Source organism: Macrobrachium rosenbergii, chromosome 25 (genome assembly GCF_040412425.1).
Source record: "Macrobrachium rosenbergii isolate ZJJX-2024 chromosome 25, ASM4041242v1, whole genome shotgun sequence".
Taxonomy (NCBI): Eukaryota; Metazoa; Arthropoda; class Malacostraca; order Decapoda; family Palaemonidae; genus Macrobrachium; species Macrobrachium rosenbergii.
Window position 1 is genome coordinate 3130876 of NC_089765.1, and position 7500 is coordinate 3138375.

Sequence of the window (7500 nt, forward strand, 5' to 3'; positions counted from 1 at the left end):
GTAGCATGAAGACATACTAAGTTCAAACTGTGGCTACTTCAGTTTATAAAGGCTGTTCTCGGATTTTTGCTGAGGATTCTTTACTGAAAGCCAGAAAGCTCTTCATTTTCCTCTTTCGGTAATAAAACCCTTCATTTCTGCTCTTCTGTCTTGAAGTTACTGGCAACAAATCGAACCATTTGGGCCAATTGTTCATGATACGCTAAATTAAAATATCTTAATATTTGTTCCTGCTTACTGCTGACAAACGTGATTTCGCAAGTGTGAGACCGTGTCATGTTGATTTTTGTTTGTTTTGACATGCTCTAATGAATCGTTAATGACACATTTCGCTAAAAATTGCAGAAGAATCAAAAACTTCGTTTTTTTTTTTTTTTTTTTTTTGAGCTTAAACCCTCAGTATCAACAGAGAAGCAAGATCCTGAGAAACTAGATACTGTAAACCAGAGATTCTTAAACTGGGGGGAGCAAGACGGTTGCCAGATGGTGCCTATTATTTTTTTAATTTGCGATGTTAATTGCAAAATTGCCAAAAACATTATCACTGCTTCCATACGTTTTCTAATTATTATCTCAAAACATGACAAAAATTCAAAATCTAAGTCAATTTTCAATTAAAATCTTGTTTGTGAATTTTCTTTTGTTATGGTAAGATTTTCCCGTTTTCTATGAACATTGTTTATTCCATTGAAATATAGCACAGTGCATACTTATAAAGAATTTAGCACCAAAGAAACAAAATATATCATTCATCCACATACTCATATAAGCAATGAAGTATAATAGTATACAAATAGACAGCATATTGTTTATAGTTTATAGTTGGCAAAAATTTCAGGGGTAGGGGGCGTGGGATCTATACGTAATGCAGAGGGGGCGGGGGGTCGCAAGGCAAGAAAGTTAAAGAACCACTGCTGTAAACATTGCAGCAACCATTGCAGTGCATCCCTCCTTTGAGTTCTTTCTTGTTCATTTTGCCTCTGCAGGAATTTGTCAGTCACTCAGTTTTTTCTCACACAGCATATGACTACTTCATCTTTTCTACTTAGAGGAACCACCCGGAATACACACACACACATATGTATATATGTGTGTGTGTGTGAGTATCTGTGTGGTATATATAAATATATATTTATACACACACATATATATATATGTGTATATATATATATATATATATATATATATATATATATATATATATATATATATATATATATATGTGTGTGTGTGTGTATGTTTGTGTGTGTTTGTGTGTGTGTGATAGACAGAGGGAGAGAAAATCATTGTAATATTGAATCTGTGATTCCTAAAGATGAGTACTTTGGGAATACTACATCTTTGCAATCTTGAATTTCGATCCTTTCAACTTGATATTAGATATCGCTAAAAAGACTAACGGGCACCCTCCCTATTCTACTTTAACAAGCGACCCGTAGTTGCAAGTTAACAAATTTTCTTTCACTAAAAAATACAACTGTTGTGAAGTTTTTTCCTCTTTTCCAAATTAAGTTGACGTAATGAAGAAAAAATAATTTTCGCTAAATCTTACAGAAAGTCCTGCAATTCATGAAAAAAGTAAATCATTAAATAAAACGTGGCAGTTATTATTTAATCTAGCCCTTGAGTCCAAGGCCATGAATATATAAGCCTGACGAGTTGACTCTGGGAACGAGAGAGAGAAACAACACACTCTGACAAGTAAGTGCAAATTATACTTTACTGCATCATTATTTACGTGGAAAGACTGAAACCTCCGGGTTACCGGTGCCCATAAAGAAAGCTATGCTTTGGGTGAGTTGGGTTGTAACCTAAATAACAAAATTATGACTTTAGAATCATTTTTGATATAGAACTTGACAAGAATGATTATGGTGTACTTAAATGGGAACGTTTACACCAGATATTTTGAAATGCACAGTATACACACACACACACACACACACACACACACACACACACACACACACATATATATATATATATATATATATATATATATATATATATATATATATATATATATATATATATATATATGTGTGTGTGTGTGTGTATGCAGTTGTGTGTAATATGTACATTTCAAAATATCAGGTGTAAAAGGTCCCATCTAAATACGCCATAATATATATGCATATATATGTGTGTGTATTTGTGTGTTTTTATATATTAGTGCAAACTGCAATATATATATATATATATATATATATATATATATATATATATATATATATATATATATATATATATATATATATATGTGTGTGTGTGTGTGTGTGTGTGTGTGTGTATTGTATGTTTGTGTGCATGTATTAGGGCAAAAGTGCAGTGTTGTATCTACTTGAAATTTATATAAAATTTCACAGTAATTAAAAAAAAAAATTCTAAAATTTGTTTTAATATCAAGCATATAATAGTTTTTTAGACTTTGTTAATCCTTATGGAAATGGTTACGTAAAAAAGATGGTCGAAAGTTTCTAATAAAATCTTTTGCATAACTTAGCAAATACACAATTTAAAATTTTCTGTATGTATATATATATATATATATATATATATATATATATATATATATATATATATATATATATATATATATATATTGCAACGGCTGGGGCCGTTTTTTCGCAACCTCACCAGCTTTTACATTTGCAAAGTGATGGAGAAAGAAACGAAAAATTAATATCCTTCATTCACTACTAGAACTGAGGTCTCAATTCGCCCTTTCATAAGCTCTCTCATTCCCCAAAATGGTTAAGCCTAACTCTTTCTTTCTGTTCAGAGTGACTGCTTGGGCCTAAAATTCCGAGTACCCCTGCATCCAGCCAGACTAGGGGGGAGAAGCCCCAAAAGAGAAACTTGACCCCTCCCCCCCCATGCTGAACCCACATTAGCTGACTAGCCACATGGAAACCAAGCGGTCGACATACAGGAAAATGTGACGAAAATTGACCTCTGCGCCACCTGGATGAGAAGCCAACGTAATCCCCGGAGGTTATAAATAGACTCTGCAAGAGGACTCACCCCCAGTTCCCTCAGTTCCCCCAAAGAGATCGCTCAGGACCTACTCGAGACAGACGTCCTCGTCTGTCCCTTTGAACACGTGTCGACTCCGGGTCCTCGACTGTATATTTTTATAGTGGCAGTATAATTCCTTCCTCCATCGCCAGCGCAATATTGAACAAGGACAACGTCGTCAGGACTAAGGTAATGTGCCGGAATCAAGGTTTTAGCCAAGTCACAACCTGTTGTTCTCTACCTAATATTCCCTTCATTTTTTTCCATTGTGCGATCACCTCTGTAATTTGTGTGGGAACACTCAGTGTTAACGTAAAATATTCTTTAGTGTTTAACCGAGTTATTTGGCACCATCTGTGCATTCCTCAATTCCCTTTGTGAGTCTTGTTATTATTGCAAGTAACCGTCCTGCATATTTGCAGATAGGCCTCGACTGTATAACCTCTCGGCCGAACCATGTGCAGTTCCCCCTTCAACTGTGATCTTCCCTGTTACGAAGATCTCGTCATCTTAGAATATTTATCCTGTGTAGGATTCATTATTTAGCAGGCCCTTGTTATTACCTGCCCGGTAATTCGTCATTCCTCTGATCTTTGTTGTTATGTAAATATAATTAGTTGGGAGAACCCCTGAGTTTATGTAAAATCTTCACCTGAAGAAGGCCTTAAGCCACAGATTTCATTTGCTTTGTCTACGAGTGGTTCTAATATTGATACAGATGTATAATAAATAAAAGGAACTTCCCTGCGTTATCCATTGCCGCCCAGAGTCAAGTAAGTATCCCCCGAACACTCGTAGCAATATCAGAAGGCACTAAAACAGACAGCTTGGTACATGGTTTTCCTTTATTCATCACGGCCTACGTTTCGAGGTCCTTGTCTCATCCTCAAGGCTAAAAATACAAAGTAAAATATACAAATACTGCTTAAAGTCAGCTGTGACGCACATATTGGCGTTAGCTTTCGCACTGGGTGCAAGTTCTCCAATCCTGAAACATCAAATATTAGAAATCATATAAAACTACGCAAAACTAAAATAAGCTATGATGATTTTAAGATTATACTAACCAGCCAACACGAACACCACCTCCCTATTCTTGAATCGTTAGCGATCAAGAAGCTTGTTCCCTCTTTGAACAATTATTCCTCGTCCACGCCCCCGTATATAACCTAAACCACACCCACCTTATTTTTATTGTTTTTTCATACAGCAACTGAACTTCGAGGAATAAAGTCTGTTAGTTGAAATATTCTAGTTCTTTCTCTTTTTTAACAATTTTATTTTAGGCTTACCTTTTGTATTGGTGTTTTACTTTATCAATTTATTTGTACATACATTCTAACTTTTCCTGCTGTATTTGTATATTTTACTTTGTATTTTTAGCCTTGAGGATGAGACAAGGATCTCGAAACGTAGACCGTGATGAATAAAGAAAACCACATACCAGGCTGTCTGCTTTAGTGCCTTCTTGCGTATTTTGCTGAGGAATAGCCTCGCTCTCACACCAATGTATATTGCTATGAATGTCCCAGGGATACTTACTTGATTCTGGGTGGCAACAGATGAAAGCAAGGAGTTATTTACATTATCAAGAAATCTACTGTATTTATTACACATCTGACTCAATATTATGACAACTTTGTAGACAAACAGGAGAAGATCTGTGGCTTAGGGCCCTCTTCATGCAAGGAAAAATTACGTAAACTTAAGGGTTCTCTTAACTAATTATATTTACATAAACACAGATCAGAAGAATGGCGAATTACTGGGCAGATAATAATAAGGGCCTGCTAAATGAATGAATCCTATACAGGATAAATATTCTACGCCAATGATGTCTTCATAACAGGGTACATCGCAGTAGGGGTAGAAGGGGGACTGCACATGGATAGAGCCGAATGGTTCCACAGTCAAGGCCCATCTGCAATATGTGCAAGACGGTTACTTGCAAGAATAATAAGACGCTCAAAGGGAACTGAGGGAAATGCACATATGGTGCCAAATAACTCAGTTCAACACTAAATGCATAATTACGTCAACTGAATGCTCCAACACAAATTACTGAAGGTGGTCGCACAAGGGAAAATAAGTGAAAAATCAGACAGAGAAATAACAGGAATCGTGACTGACTAAGAAACCTTATTCTGGTACATTACCTTCGTCAAGATGACGGTGTCCTTGTTTGATAGGGCACTGGCAGTGGAGGAGGGAATTAAAGGAAATGCCATTACAAAGGTATACTGGTTCGAACCTAGGGGTTGAACACATGGAAAGTTCGAGGGTCAGGCAAGGTTAAGGACATCTGTCCTCAGTGTTGTTCTGCGCTCTTCTCTCTTTCGATTTCCGTTGCATCGTCTATAAATAACCTTCGGAGATTATGCATCGCGTCCAACATCGGTGGTGCAAGGTCAATCTTTGCCACATTTTCTATATAGGCCATATGGCATCAGTTAACACAGGAGGGTTTACAGTAGATGGGGCGACAACTTACTCTTTTTGGCTCCTCGATTGCCTTGCTCGACGCCGAGAAGGTACGACGGTCACCTGGAAAACAAGGCCTTAGGCAGTCATTTGAACAGAGAGAAGGGTTCAGCTTAACAATTTTGGGGAATGAAGGAGGAAGTTTATGAAGGGTTGAGTGGAAACCCACAGTTCTAGTAATTAAAACAATTTAAATGAATTTTATTTCTTTCTCTGCTACGTTATGGATGTAAAAACGGGTGAGGTGGCTTGGAAAAGAGGTCCCATTCGTTGCAATATATATATCACTACATGTGAATGCGGGCTCTTGAGTTCACTGGCACAAGGAGGGGGGAAGGTTGCATCTGACCATGCTTCCACATGCAGCAATATCATTCAATCAATCAAGTTTATAGGTAATTATAAGAGAAATTCTCAAGATAATGACAAGAATGTATTGACAATTAATTCAAGGTTGTGAAGGGCCACTAGGGTCCTGATACATTACAGCAATGGGTGGTACTTGAGATTCTACAATAACACACCCGTCTTGGCGGGCTTGATGAGAGCTTACAATCGGGGCAGAATCGGTTCACAGTGTCAGGTTTGATCTGCAATGATACAGTCAAGAGGTTACCTGATGTATGGATCTTGGCATTGGGGAGGTTCTGCTGAAGGCAGGGGATTCCTACCTCATAAATGTTCACAAAAGATACTCAAACAAAAGCGTAATAATAACACTTCATCAATGCAAAATAATAATCAACAAAACTCACTAATATCACTTCAGGGATGGAAAAGGAAGATATGATGAAAATTGGTAATAGAAGGAGGAAAGGTGACCCTCAATCTCAACATCTCACATTACCTTGTCTCCAAGGACGTCTCCGTAGGCTACTGACGACGGACTATGGCACTTTGGGGGGAGGGGCCGGCAAAACTATGACTGGCGGACGCTAGGTCAAGAGGTAAATGAGTGGTGGAGGAGGGAGGCTGTCTGCCTCTCGTCTGGTTCTCTCGGAATCTCTAGTTGGTCTCTGTTAGGCGAGGTCAGTGGCTCACTTTTATGGGGTCTGATCCATGGATCACAAATGCATGATGGGAGTTGGGGCCATGCGGTTCCCATGTGGCGCCACATCTTAATTTTTGGTGCCAAGCTCTGGAAGGTCCAGTCACTTCTAGCATCAATTTTCTCCTTGCTAGCTGTGTCCTCTGGCTATGCTGGTGGCCGTTACTCCACTAATCCCAACAACAGGGCCATGAGACACAGGAGAAGAGAGTGAGAATCACCATTTCCAATAAAAATAGGATTAAGATTGGGGGGGGAGGGGGGAAGGTATTAGACGAGAAATAGGGAAACTCCAAATATGGAGGGTCTAGTTGGCCTAACAAACAAATTCTCTGTGCTCTTTGGTTATTCGTTTTATTCTAATTTGAGGTGAGTGGGCTAGCTTTGAGATATTTAGTTGCAAACATACCGTTTGCATAATCTTTGTAGCTATATATATATATATATATATATATATATATATATATATATATACATATATACACACACATATATATATACACACACACACACATATATATATATATATATGGATATATATATATATATATATATATATATATATATGGATATATATATATATATATATATATATATATATATATATATATATATATATGGATATATATATATATATATATATATATATATATATATATATATATATGGATATATATATATATATATATATATATATATATATATATATATATATATATATATATATATATATATATATATATATATATATATATATATATATATATATATATATATATATATATATATATATATATATATATATATATATATATATATATATATATATATATATATATATATATATATATATTATATTATATATATATATATATATATATATATATATATATATATATATATATATATATATATATATATATATATATATATATATATATATATATATATAT

At 35.6% G+C, this 7500-nt stretch overlaps 2 protein-coding genes across 4 annotated transcripts in view; one reads left to right on the forward strand and one right to left on the reverse strand.

The window, feature by feature from the left end:
• The window catches only part of LOC136852282 (uncharacterized), a 416936-nt gene that overhangs the window by 32203 nt on the left and 377233 nt on the right, over window positions 1-7500 (reverse strand). The gene's annotated exons all lie outside the window — the stretch shown is intronic.
• LOC136852281 (uncharacterized) overlaps window positions 1645-7500 on the forward strand; it is a 15707-nt gene continuing 9851 nt past the window's right edge. The window contains exons 1-2 of one of the 3 annotated variants that reach the window (XM_067126776.1): window positions 1673-1701; window positions 2783-3207. The gene's annotated coding sequence lies outside the window, so the exon portion shown is untranslated. Of the gene's footprint in view, window positions 1795-2782; window positions 3208-7500 lie in introns of all 3 variants that reach the window. The other 2 variants (XM_067126774.1, XM_067126775.1) reach the window with 2 other exon arrangements.